The sequence below is a fragment of the Rutilus rutilus genome, assembly GCF_951802725.1.
Source record: "Rutilus rutilus genome assembly, chromosome: 21".
NCBI lineage: Eukaryota > Metazoa > Chordata > Actinopteri > Cypriniformes > Leuciscidae > Rutilus > Rutilus rutilus.
Window position 1 is genome coordinate 31,689,223 of NC_140226.1, and position 14,177 is coordinate 31,703,399.

The 14,177-nt window shown below is 37.2% G+C and overlaps 1 protein-coding gene across 1 annotated transcript in view; it reads right to left on the reverse strand.

Annotated features, from left to right (window-relative positions):
• Window positions 1-14,177, reverse strand: part of LOC311280675 (leucine-rich repeat and fibronectin type-III domain-containing protein 2) — a 125,289-nt gene that overhangs the window by 70,967 nt on the left and 40,145 nt on the right. Inside the window, exon 2 of the mRNA XM_084393001.1 lies at window positions 12,400-12,537. The gene's annotated coding sequence lies outside the window, so the exon portion shown is untranslated. The remainder of the gene's footprint in view (window positions 1-12,399; window positions 12,538-14,177) is intronic.

A 14,177-nucleotide genomic window follows, 5' to 3' on the forward strand; every position in this document is an offset into this window, starting at 1 on the left:
AATCCATCCATCCATTCTCTAAACCGCCTTTTCCTATGTAGAGATGCTAGAGCCTATTCCAATATCCCCAGCTGAAGACGGGGAAACACACTGACAGATGGCTAATCCATCACAGGGCTAACATACACACAAGACATTCACACACTTCTTCACACCTATGGGCAATTTATTATTACTAATTCACCTGTCCTGCAAGTCTTTGGACTTTTGGGGAAACCAGAGCACCCGGAGAAAAATCACACCAATACAAGGAAAACATGTAAACTCCACACAGAAAGGCCTTTTGACTCATGGTTCTTACATTAGTCTTAAAAATCACATCATATCAGCCAGATTTGAGAAATGGGGAAAAAAATCATGAAAAGGTTTAAGTTTTGGAAAAAGTAATAAAACGTTTTAAGTAAAAGCAGTGTACATGATATCAGTGTCATGAATAGCTGAGGATGAGACAAAGTAGATCTACAATTCAGCGTAGTCTTAACAAAGCATAAGCGTATATCACAAACACGGCAATCCAAAAAAACAAGAAAGTTAACCCAACAGTGTGCACTAAAAACTAGTCTCAGCCTCAGACGGGTCCACGGGTTGCACGCTGAACGTCTGATGCCTAGGGCACACTTAACTGGAAACACATCAAATTCGTCATCTGATTGGTTGAGTTCTACATGGTGACCGGGAGAAGAGTGTGTCATGTTCTTTAACGGTCCGTCTGGAAACAAAGATGGCGTAATGCCAAACCCCCTTATGGAAGAAGAAATCCGCCGTGTGTACTACTGTGACAATGAGCGCTTGTCAGGATCAACTAAACACTAGATTTTCAAATGTGAAGTGTGTGAAGTTTGTGGCATAGACTCAAAATACGTCCAAGAGTTTTACACACCGGTCGGTTATTATAGGAACATCTACGTTACATTTTCACACCCCTAAACATGACATGGAACAAAACGAACTGTGATTGGTTGCTTTACATGTCAGTCAGGCGGTCCTTGACCAATGAAAGCTGCTATGAAGTCAGTCAGAAGGTCTGGCTACGAAAGACTACACACAAACAACACCAGACAAAGAACATAAAGAATTGAGCACATTATACACACTGAGAACTAGTTAACTATTGATGAACAGGTGTGTGACAATCAATAAAACAATGAATAACCAAAGCAACAAGCATAAAGAGAAAGGAAATACAGGAAATGATGATAAACAAACAAAAAGTCCTTGAAAACATGACAGGTTGTGACGATCAGGAACTGAACTACAAAACATGAACTCCATGCTCAGATTTTCCAAAGATTCCTTAATAATTGGTCTCATTAAAGCCTGCACTCAAAGAGAGCCAGCAATACTGCATTATGCTTTTCACAGTACCAGGAATTATTCTTTCGTTTCGGCAGTTTGTACTCTCTCTGTCCCTCCTCAAGAAGAGAGTCTGGCCTGTCACTCTCACTAGCAAGACTGTTAGTCTGCAAGTTTGCAAGTCAGAGTTTTTCATCATGTATATTACATCTCATTCTGGCTAAGAACCATCCATTTTTTATAAGAAGGGACCATCTGATGTGTTAAAACGCAAATCACAACTTTTACATGGCTTTAGGGGTCATTAACAGGCCGGTAGAATTAAAAGTTAATACCTCAAACTAAATTATTGAATATCTTTAAAAGATCTGATGACAGTAACCATATAATCATTTAAAGCACTTGACTGAACAAGAGTCACAAAGACAATTTGTACATCTATCGCTGCCCAGAGAGGTGCTATCGTTTATTATACAGTTAGTTCTGCTCCTTTCATTAGCCAAGCTTTGTTTCAAGAGTGCTGATATTTTGTATATTAATCCAGCTATAAATACCTGTGACTGAATCACATTTAGTACAACATGTGATATTGCTCAAATAATTGCATTGACAATAGACCACCTTTTTTCTTTATGTCCAATTTACCGTTTTATTAAACAATTATACTTGATACAGTTAAAAGCTATTTTATAAATAAAAGGCAGTAAGGCTACAGTTTACTCCAATGGAAATTACACAACTGCTGCTTTTAATTTACAGACTTAGATTTTGTTTTCACAAAGGTTCCAATTAATGTTCTTGCTGAGCGTTACTCGTAGGACAATAAGCTCATTGTAAACTGCATATTTGATCAATTAAATATTTGAAAAACACTCATGCATCTCTGATTGAAAAAGAACATTCCTAAAATTCAAACATCTGAACTGTGAGTCAGGAAAGCGTTTCAGGATAAAGCATTCTAAGAAAAAATGAAAACTATTTGAAGGCATTAATTGTTTCACTTCACAAGATAAGAATGTTTTTTTTTTAGAGAACAAACACAACAGAGAGAATTTCTTTAATATTTCTTAATGAATTTCATATTTATGGATATACTATTTCATAGTAGATACATATTTAAACAGCAAAGTTAAAGTCCGCGTGAACCGGAAGTTGCAAACGACTTTTCTCCAGTGTTGTGACGTATTTCCCAGTGAAAAGGAATATTGAACAGAGGGCAGGGTTTTACTCTAGCGCTCCTCCTCTCCATCTCTCGCTCATTACAGACTAACAGTTTGAGGGGAGTGGTTAAGCGTTTCCCAAACCAAGCTGTCAAACCTACGTCATCAGAGAAGGAACGCCATTCCAGACCGGAAGTAACTTTTCAGACTTTGATTAAAGAATACGACGGCAAACAATTTTTTTCTGTGTATTAACTTGCACGGATTAATTGTTCACCACAAGATTAGTAATATGCGCTAACAAAGTAAATAGGGTCAATTTTGATTTCAGTTGGACTTTAAGGAACATTGATGAGCCATTGGTTCTGTGTAAATGAGACAGACATTGTCATTTCTATGACAATTAAAAACCTGTTAAAAACATTCAAGCTTCCTCATAAGTGACTGGTTTAACACTATACGCTGGCAAGGCTTCTGATGGATGACGTAAATCTCACTTGATTTCAATAGCATTTGACGTTTATATGTTTCTAAGCTAATGCCACAATACTCTAATAAGCTTTAGTGTGTATCTTATTTTTTTGCTGGATGTCATCATCAATAATCCAGTGTGTACAGTTCTATCCTGTGAGTCTGATTCAGGTGAACACATTTGTGTCACGATAAAAAAGGTTTACATGGTTTTCATAGTATTCAACTTCAGATTCAGTGCTGCCTTTGTAAAGGTGGCATTAGACTCAGTTACTGAATACTGGGTCATTTATCTTCTGTTATTATTATGTCAACATTGTAGAATAACTTTCTGCTCATTTTCTGAATTTAAAGAAATGTACTTGATCCTTTTAATAATGTTCTTTTTAACTCAGGCAATGATTATAAGATGAAATTCATGATATTTAGCTACTTTATTGTTGTTTTGGCTTTATTTTTTCAGGAAAAATCCATTATAATATATATCTAATCTTTATTTATTTATTTATTGCAATCTTAAGAGAAAATGGGAAGGTTTTTTTGAAGTGCTGCACATTTTTAAAGTAATCGTTTCAGGCTTTAAAAGAAATCAAAGAATGCATTGTTTCATTTCATGCATTCATTCATCGATAAAAGAGTTGTTTATTTTGTCTTGCTAATTTGATGTTTTTAAAATCAAACTTGGCACAGCTGGAAGGACAAAATGGACAAGATCTAGAAAATGTTTTCCCTTGTTATCACACCATATTTTTAAATGGCACATGAAGACAATTTTCTGTTATCCAAATGAGAGTTTAATGTATTATTAATATTATTATATATTTTTTATGTGGTCAAGTTAAGAAATGAAGCAGATCTTTAAAGGGTCAGAAGATCAATCCAATCTTGAAAAACTGGTAGAACAGCTAGAATGAAATTTATCATCTTTAATGTGCACATGCTGTCCAGTTATGCATCAAGAGAGTGGTAGTGGTGACATACATTTATGGACATTTTTTACAGTAAAGGATCATGTTAAATGATTTGTTCATAATGTAAAGATTTTGAGTTAAGCTGGCACAATTACATGACGTCACACAACCAGAAAAAAAAACGAGGAAGCAAACTTAATCATCTTCAATGTTGGTAATCTTCTTTGAATTTTAGAAGTGTTGGCTTTATTTTTAATCAGCATTTCATATAATTCAGTCTTTTTTCAGATTTTGTCTTTTGATAAATAAGAACTGAAACATAAATGTATGCCAAATTGTATGCCAAAATTTGAAAAAGAAAAGAGCAAGATTATTTCTACACACATAAAAATGCATTTGTAATTAGTCTCAGGGAATTGCATCATTATAGCACACTAATATACCGTAACAAAACAGTTGCAATAAGGTGTAATATCATCTGTCTAACGAAAATTTAAAAACATGCTGATACAAACACAATGTGCAAAACTTACGCATGAGGCAAAGGACAGAAATGGCAAAACCAATGACACTCAAGGGAGATTGCTACTTGTGTGAAAAGCTCAAGGACTCAGTATGTGGGGGAAAGCACACACAACATCACTCTTAGCACTCTAACGAAGCAGTTTTTCACACTCGTTTCTTGGAGTTTGCAGGGGAGCTGTTGTCATTTGTGTGACAGGCGAGTGCACTTAATCCCGTCTCAAGAGAGCGAGCAGTGCCAGATGGTCGAGAGACAGTGGTCAGGTGGTGGACAGACTTCCACTCTCGGAGTACACTGACATACTGGCTGACTGTCAGCAGACAGCATGTGGTACGTAGGCAGTTTACTGGCAGGTCACCAGCTAATGGTTTACCTGAAGTGCTAAACATTTATACAGTATCCTGAGGGGCTTTGGCTAAGCTGACGGCTGACAATCAGCCATCATTTCAGTGTACTTTACAGCAGTCATATTTTAACATGTCGGATGCAACTGAAATAGTTATTGGAAAGGCATTACAGTATATCATTAATTTGACAACACTGCTAATAATTTTACACTTTTGAAGAAAACCACATCGCTAATTGTTGCTGTTATTGGGTTTAGTGGCAAGTACTAAGCAGATATTCGAATGTGTTCTTGTTAGTTGCATATAAACGTGAACAAAACACAGTTGATTATCAAAAATAGCACATTTAGAAAATAACATACCACAATTGACATTTGACTTTTTGAAACTGAAAATTACCAAAAAAGTGTTACGATCTGGTTTTGCTTAAACCTTTTAAGACATGCATTTAATAATTTGAAGGGGACCAATTATGCCACTTTTTACAAGACGTAATATAAGTTTCAGGTGTTCCCAGAATGTGTCTGTATTATACCATATTGTAAAGGGCCATTTTTGAGTGAAAGGAAAAACATGCTGATTTCATGCACGTGTCTTTAAATCCAAATGAGCTGCTGCCCCCCGTCCCACTTTCCAGAAGTGGGCGGAGCCTTTACAGCTCGTGCCTCAGATATTCTTCCAAAAACGAACAAAGCATCTGTTTGGTATTTAATATCGTGGTCCTACTCACTTGACATTGAAAGTTAAATGTCTTTCCTGTAGCTCAAACAGTAGAGTGTTGGCGCTTGCAACGCGAAGGTCATGGGTTTGATTCCCAGGGAAAGCAAGAGCTGATATGAATGTAAATGTGTACCTTGAAATGCAATGAAAGTCGCTTTGGATAAAAATGTCTGCCAAATGCATAAATGTAAATATATCAGTCTAAATTTTGATATTATGGTTTTCTGAGCGCACACATCTGAAACACCGCACACAGAAATCTGGCTGTCAGATGGCGTGTAATAGGTCCCCTTTAATAATTTAATAGTGTGTTATTTTGTCTTGAAATGTGTCTTAAAATGTGTTATAATTTGTAAATACATGATTGTAGTTATGTTTCTGCCAAACTTTCTTTTTAATTTTCTCCAAAATAGTTAAACACGACTGTATCAACATTTTATCAAGTTGGTTAATGCACGAATCTGGGCAGTTTGGAAATAAAATTCCTGGAGAATGTGCTGAAAGCTAAATGCTCAATTGCATTTGAAATTAAGCCCCAATACTAAACCCTATACCCTGAACCTAACCAATAGTTTGAGCAAAAGCAAACGAGAGATAAAAACACATTTACTGAAGCAACCATGCCATTTAATCTTCCTTATATGAGGCTTTTAGCTCTTTTGTGGCATGTCACAAGTGCAATTGCCAGGTGAGCTACTGAGCACATTTAATACATATGGCAAGCAGATTTACGACATCATAAAAGTGATGCATATGGCGCTGGTTATGTAATGCAAATGTAAAAATGCATTAGTTTACAAATCATGAACTGTGTTAAATGTGTTTTGAGATCATGACATAGTATTGTGGAAGGTACCATGTGAACATAAGTTTTTATTAATAGATATTCTGCCCCTGTAATCATAATTTAAAAAAGAACAAAGTTAGTGGTCAACTCAGCTGGAGACTTCAGTGAAATGTATGCGTTTTTGTAGTTCTGCAGAAATGTATCCAGAGTCCCATATTTCCTAGCAAAAATGGTGTGGGATGGCTTGTGTGCAATGAACAGTAGTATTAGTAATATTTGAGTAAGCAAGCCCAACTAACTGTATTATACGGCTGCTGCTGTATAATAAATATTAACCTGACCGTATATGGATACACTATTTTTATAATGTCCTGTGTGTCACTTTGTTTACAAATTAATGTTATATAGAAGGAGTGGCCTTTTTATTTTGGAAGCTAGCCAACTCATTTCATGCGCACTAGGAGGCAAACCTGTAAACATTAAAGCTTCAGAAATGTTGTGTTTGGTAATGCTTGATAAAGGTCATGAAATGGCTTTTCCAGCCCACACAATTAACCCGCTTTCTCTGTGAGCCAGTAATCTGTTGGGAGGCAATTAAAGCCCACTGCTTCCTGTCGCGACTCGTCTTTATTCTACAAGAACCAGCTGCAATCACCACTGCAATAGTAACATGTTTTATAAACCCTTTGCTGGAGTTTCCAATAAAGCAATACCTAATACCATCAAAATAAAACATCTGGAACTAGAAAGAAATAACTGTTAAACAACAAAAACGATATCTAAACCAGTGAAAATCCTGAGGACCAATCGATCTGCACATTTTGTATGTTTATCATTTATGACACACTGAGGCCCTTTTTACACCTGGTATTAAGATGCATTTTGGTCGATCGAATCACAAGTAGACGAGGGAGACACATACCGTTTACACCTGGTGTTTTAATCCGTCTCTTTTGTCCACTTTCAACCACTTCTGTCGTGATTTCTTCAAGGGGAGGGTCTATGGAAGGGTAAATGTATGGGATCTTTCGAGCTAATGGATGAAATAAGCTCACGCAGTTTACATATGAACACGACCAGAGACAACGGAAAAAACATACGGAGAGCAGTGGCTTTCATTTCTGTTCTGACAGCCTCAAGACCAGCCGAACGCGGTGAATGCGTGTTATAAATCAGGAATGGTGAGAGAACATTGCGCTTGGTGCTTTTTTTGTCTTTTTAAAACAAACTTGAGTCTTTAGCCAATAAAGTTTAAATCCCATCTGTCAAGTGTGCTTCCCATAATGTTTACTCATTAGGTCAGTAGACGGAGAGTAGACCATCGAGTCTCTTGTGGCTGATTGAACACATTCGACCACATGATGCGTTTTCAACTACCTCTAGAAGTAGTCGAAAGTGGACACGCTCAAAACATTTTAGGCCCTTTTTACACCTGTATTTAGAGTCGTCCACATGTGATCAGATCGACCAAAACGCATCTTGATACCAGGTGTAAACAGGGCCTCAGGGTGCGTCTCAATCAGCTCCTTAATTCAGTAGTCGGGGCACTGATCAGGGAGTCGGCCATTTTAAAAGCTGTTTAAATTGCAAAATCCTTCCAGTGCACTGGATCGTTCGCTTCCTGAAAAATCCCACAATGCACTGCAAAAACATACTACGTAGAAGATGTATGAAGTCATGTTGCCGGAAATTGAGTAATCACAACATCCCAATGTGACTGGGATCCCAGTGAGCCAGAGTCCTTACCAGTGCCCGGATTCATGTACATGATACACTGATTATCAAGCTAGGGAGCAAAGGAGCTGATTGAGGCTCACCTTTAGTTCAGTTCATGAAGTTATCTCCTAATGAGCTGATGATCTGAATCAGGTGTCACTAATGCATGCTACAGACAATCCTATAAGATCATTACAAATCACACTGTATGACATGGATCTAATAATCTTGGGTACGACACGTATTGAATCATAGGTAGTAGAAGGAGATCGCAGCAGCAAACACAGAGTGAGATGATCATGGTGAATTTCTGACACTGTCAGAAAATATTGCAGGCTATCCTTAGTTGCAAGAACCTCTCTCACTGTACGACGTAGGACCACCGTTTAGGAGACACGACCACAGATTCGTACAATGTAACCGGCAGAAGAGAGACGGGCTGATCTGAAAACCACTAATCTAAACAATACACCATTATGTCACAAACTGACTATATGAGTTGAATGGCAAAGTATGTTTTGTTTTTGTTTCAAAGAACTTGTGGCCAGCCATATTGAAATGTGGATTGTGGAATATAGATGTCACAAAATACATTCTTTTTAAATATGAAATAAGAAGTGCCATGATTTTACACAATATGCACTTAACACAGTCTTGTTAGCCAATCCACTGAATAAATCAGTCTGTTGGCAAAAAGATAGGCATCTGAGGTAGGTTGTAATGGTGTACTGGTACAGTAGCAATGTTTGATTTTGAGAATGGCGTCTTCCTCATATTGATCAAATAAATTGTCTTACCAGATAATAGCTGCTTTAAAACCATTATTGGTACTAGTGTGTTCAAAGCTGTAACCAATTCAATAATAGTCCACTGGAATAAATGTGTCAGTCTGCGCATTATAATACTTTATTTTAATGTTGTTTTCCCCTATAGTTGTAGGTCAATTTATGAAAGACATTTCATCATCATTTAAATCATTATTTTGACAAATACTGTGATTGTGATTTAAAATTTTTGGACATAAAACATATATTCCTGCTGCTAAGATATCAAGGGTAAAACATAAAATCACACTGAAACAGCAACTCTCATGTTCAAAAGGGTGCGCACAAACTTGCAAGCGATGTGTTTTGTCTCCAAATTGCATCATGTTTGGAACATCATAGATGGGTGACATCATCGACCAGGAAACTATAAAGCATCCCTGAATCACAACAGCGCTATTCTGTGCCTTCAGCAAGCGCTCTGTGTGAATCTTTGTCTGAAAAGTGTTTTTGTCTGTCCTTAGTTGCTACTAGGCAGGAGCTTTGTCACATATATTCATTATATCAAAAAAAAAAAAAAAAAAACTAAATAAATGGTGAGCGAACAGCAATATAGGAAGTGTGTACATCCCTGCACTCGTTATCTCACGGGTGGGGATACACACCAATTATGTGTTGTTTGTTTGATAGTGCAGCATGCCCAGTTAGCTCTCGAGGGGGCCGATTGTGAGCGTTTACCATTAAGAACGCTGCGCTCCTGCCGATCGAGGTTACTAAACTAGATGAACGCTTCTCTGCCTTCCCGCATGCAGCCTCCAGGCCGATGCTTGCCGTTTTTTCCAGACCTCCACACCGAGGTGTCGAAGTCCTGGAAAAAGATGGTTTCGTACTGTGTGTTTAGTCCCCAAACATCTACATATTCCAATATACATGGGTCTAGACAACGCGGTTATGGGGCGATGCCCAGGGCTGAAGGGACGCTTGCCAGCCATCTCTCTCCCGATTCGGCATCGTCCTTTTAAAGCACCGGCATTACCCTCTGAAGACTAAAAATGTACTGTTATTTTTTAGCATTATTTTTCTTTATTCATTTTCATAATAATTTCAGGTAACACTTTATAATAACGTTCAGTTGTAAGTCATTTATAAGTGTTTAGTTAATGATGAACTAATTATTTACAAAAAATTCATAAATGATTAGCAAGTGATATACTAACATTTTATGTATGTTTTGTAAATTCCGTTACAAGTCATTTACAAGTGATTAGTAAATGATTAACTAATCATTTACAAAACATGAATATGTTTAATGAATGTTTAATAAATTATGTTTTTTTTTTTACTGTTTGTGATTGAGATGCGGCAGGCTGGTCCTCACCGCACACATTTGTGAGGTTCTACGATCTTGACCTCAGCTCCACTCCAGGGGCGCAGGTGCTTTTGTCCAAATGTGGGCTCTGACTTTACACGGACGGACATTTGCTCTTATGGCGACGTGGGTATTAGCGTTCCCGCAGCGTTTCGACGCAGCTTGAGTTCCCTTGAAAGGGAATGTCTCGGTTACATATGTAACCCTAGTTCCCTGAAGAGGGAACGAGACGCTGCCTCGCCCTGCCATAATCTCGGCATGCCCGTGATCGACTTGCTTCAGCCTATCAGAAGCTAGCGCTGTTGTGATTCAGGAGTGCTTTATAGACGAGGACAATATGATTTGATACTTTTTTCTTTTTTTTGTAACAGAGGCAACTTACATATATTTTGTTAATACTAAAAAAAAAACTGTATATACAACCAAAAATGTATAGAATAATAGGAGTATGAAAATAGAGTTAGTCTTTGGTAATGCATGTTATAACCGCACCACATAAATTGAACTAAACTAGCAGCAATGCCAGATGGAGTTTGTGTCAAGCAAGCACCTATAGTGAGTTGCTCTAAAAGCATTATATCAGGATGGCAGAACAGACTGCTGCCTCTTTATTTGCAAGCAGTAGACAATATGTAGATGATAAATTAATTGAATTAAATTGCCTTGTGTTCCATTTTTTTTAATTTAAAGGGGCTGCATGTAGAATTCAGAAACCCTTGTTATTTGCGAAACAGGTGACCGTTAAGTGAACTGCAGTCAGCAACGCATTACTTGTGCTCGCACTTGTGAACTTGTAACGTACAAGACCCTGAGTGTGATTCAATGCCCCAATATACTCACTGCACAGTTATTTTTCGTTCTTCACTTACATTTGCAGCAGTGCTTTTAACTCTTTCCCCACCATTGATGGAAAACACTTCCAGTGTTTTCACTGTTATGTGGTAGGGGGCGCAATTACACATCTTCTGAAAGAGTACTGAATCTCCCGATCAAAACACAGGCGAAAAAGAAGCAGAAACAAGCGATAGCATATGAAAGCAGATGCATGTGTAAATAATACAATCATCAAATAAATCAAAACTGCCTAATGTTACTGAATGAAATGTCGAACCAGGAAGAGGTACAGGACTGTGAAGCTTTGGGAGTGTTGAAAACTGATTTTCCTTGAACAAAAATAAAGAGTAATAAATTAATTAATGAATTAATAATAGAGTGGCCCATGCCATGGAAAGATATACTCAGGATTGACCATTAAGTCTACCTATAATTGTCTAGAATTTACTAAATCATGATTTTGCCCTTAAAAAAGCACTGTGGTGCCATGGTAGGTGTTAGAGGGCAGTTTGATATATTCCAAGGCACTGAACGATTAGCATATTCATATGCCATGGCATTGAACGATTACCATATTTATTTATTACAATTGTAAGTCAAGGTCATTTATGCAAGACATTGACATTTACAACAGCAAGAGTATTTTCTGGATTTTAATGCTGATCCTCTGATTTCATCCCCTTTGCTAAATTACAGCACCTCATCATGTTGTATTGCAATTCACAACAACAACAAAATGACAGTGGTCAGAAAACAGCAGTTAAGAAAGAATCTGATCATAGAGATGTTTGCACAAGCTGTGCAATTCACAGGCATCACGTCGATAGATGAGGTCATTAAAATGACACTTTTATGATAGATTACTGTATAAAGTTGATTTGAGACTAAGACGTATAAAGATCTGTCTATGCGAGACTACAGTTTGAATCTCTTTCCTTTGCATTACACAGTGACATTACAGCACAGAAGCTCTTTCGGCATTTACCCGAACATTGTATAAGCATTCATATAATGTGTCATATTCTTTTGATTTTCCTGGCAAAAATGTCCAGAGTCTTTCGTAAAAAAATCTGTCTACGTGCTTTCATAGACAGTCTAGAAATTCAGGGAAGGTCTTGGGTGAACAGCTTGTAACGAAACATTTCCAATAAAATGTTGCTTAATACATGAACAATCTTACACATAGCCCCTTTAAATATTTTTTTACTTGTGCAGCCTATTACGCAGTATTCAGAATAATTTATCCGTTTTGTTCTGAATAGTGTAAAAGTAGATTTAAACCCTGCATCAGCTCTGCTCAAAGATCAAAATGATTCAAATCTTAATCTGTATTCATTGAGGTTGTATTCCTGGCATTTCAAACGGCAGTGTTTACACTGACAGCAGTCAATCGCTGATATATCAAGCAGGGTTCCAAACATCTCTTCCTGTGCTGACATGAGTTGAACATCAGGCAAAATGACACACTGCGGCAGGAGAAATGCAGTCTAGTTTGTTTACTGACCTTCCCGTCTCCCTACTGGCAACAAACAATCAGAGATGTCTGTCTCTCTCCCTGCGCTCTCGGAGAACTGGGGCAAGGTGACTTCTCTTCCAGCACTCCGATAAAGTAGTATTCCACTTCATTGGGTCACTCGTTCACCTGCAAGACAGGGAAAATACATTTATCTGAACATGTGTTTCAAAAGCTGTGGTACTAGATCTTAAAAACTAGATTTTTACATTATCGGAACGAAATTTTAGCTGAGTTTGCTCATGAAAAAACACCAACGCCAATGGTCCAAGTCGACAGCTTCTATGCTTATCTGGCCATTTGCACCTCTACCAAAAATCACTAAAACACTGCTAGTAACACTGGCCTCATGGCATACATTAGCAAGATTATCTCAATTTAATTGGTGTGCAGAATATGCATCTGCTTCACTGTGTACCTGTGGGGGGGGGGGCATTTACCATGGAAGAACAAAACTGAATTGAGTTGGTTAATGACACTAACTTTTGCAACTGAATTGAATCAGCATTGAACTGACTGGAGCTGAATCATGACACTATTGTTTTCTGCTAAGGCTGCTCATAGCTGAAATTGAACTTGTTTCATAATCAATGAACTTTGCAACACTGTTCCAACTCAGTTCAATAACTGTCTTTGAAGTAATTCAGATGACTCAAATTGAGCTGATTAATGACCACCATTTTCTGTAGAGCAGCTTTACATTCGAAAATGAATGTGTTTACTGTACATAATTGATACATTTTAAATTAACATTTTAATTGTCCTGTTTATTATTGTGTAGCTGCTTTTAAACATGTATAACATGCTACATAAATGTGCCTTGACTTTGAAGTGACATGGTTTTCCTTGGAGTCCAATGTAAATGCAAATGAACATAAATATGGTAATCGTTCAATGCCAATGCATATGAATATGCTAATCATTCAGTGCCTTGGAATATACCATTTTGCCCTGTACCACCACACTACTTTTTTAAGAGCAAGATCACAATTTAGTAAATTCTAGACAGATATAGATAGAATTAATAGTTGAGCATGAGTTTAAAAAAAAACTAAACAAAAAAACCTTTCCATAGCATGGGCCATTTATCACACACTATTATTTATTTATTATTCTTTATTTTTTATTTTGTTCAAGAAAAGTAAAAAAAAAAAGAAAAAAAAAAGCCAGTTATCTGCCACTGCCTTTCTTTTCAGGGACTATTATCCAGCTAGAGATTCACACGTTTGTGATAATGCTGCTGTTATCAATGTCACTTAGACCTATCTGAAGCTGTAGTCTGTTCTGTGTTGTCATGCGTTTCATTGATGTGGATGTTCACTGTATCTCATGAAAAAGTGTCATACGCAACACATTCTATTTTGGTCTTAGCCATGACATGTTGATGTTCCGATCAAATGCCGCTGCGCTGATAAGCCGAGAATATGACACGATTTATTCCTGTTCTCTTTAAACACTGCTCATCGTTGCTCTTATAAAACGTATATCGTAAAGATATATTATAAAACGTTAAATATAGGGAACATTTCATATGGATGTGACAATTGTATACAACATACATTGATTTTATCGTATGAAACTTTACAAGGCAACACTGAAGTGCCTCATCAAAATATGATGCAGTATCAAGGACACACCTGCAGGCAAACATGATTTATGCTTTATGACGGTGTGCAATCTATCATTGGGGTGAAAGTCAAACACAATTACAGTGCTCTGCTGTGAGGTGAAGACTCGCCTCAGATAGTCTAATCAATTGTATCAGTATA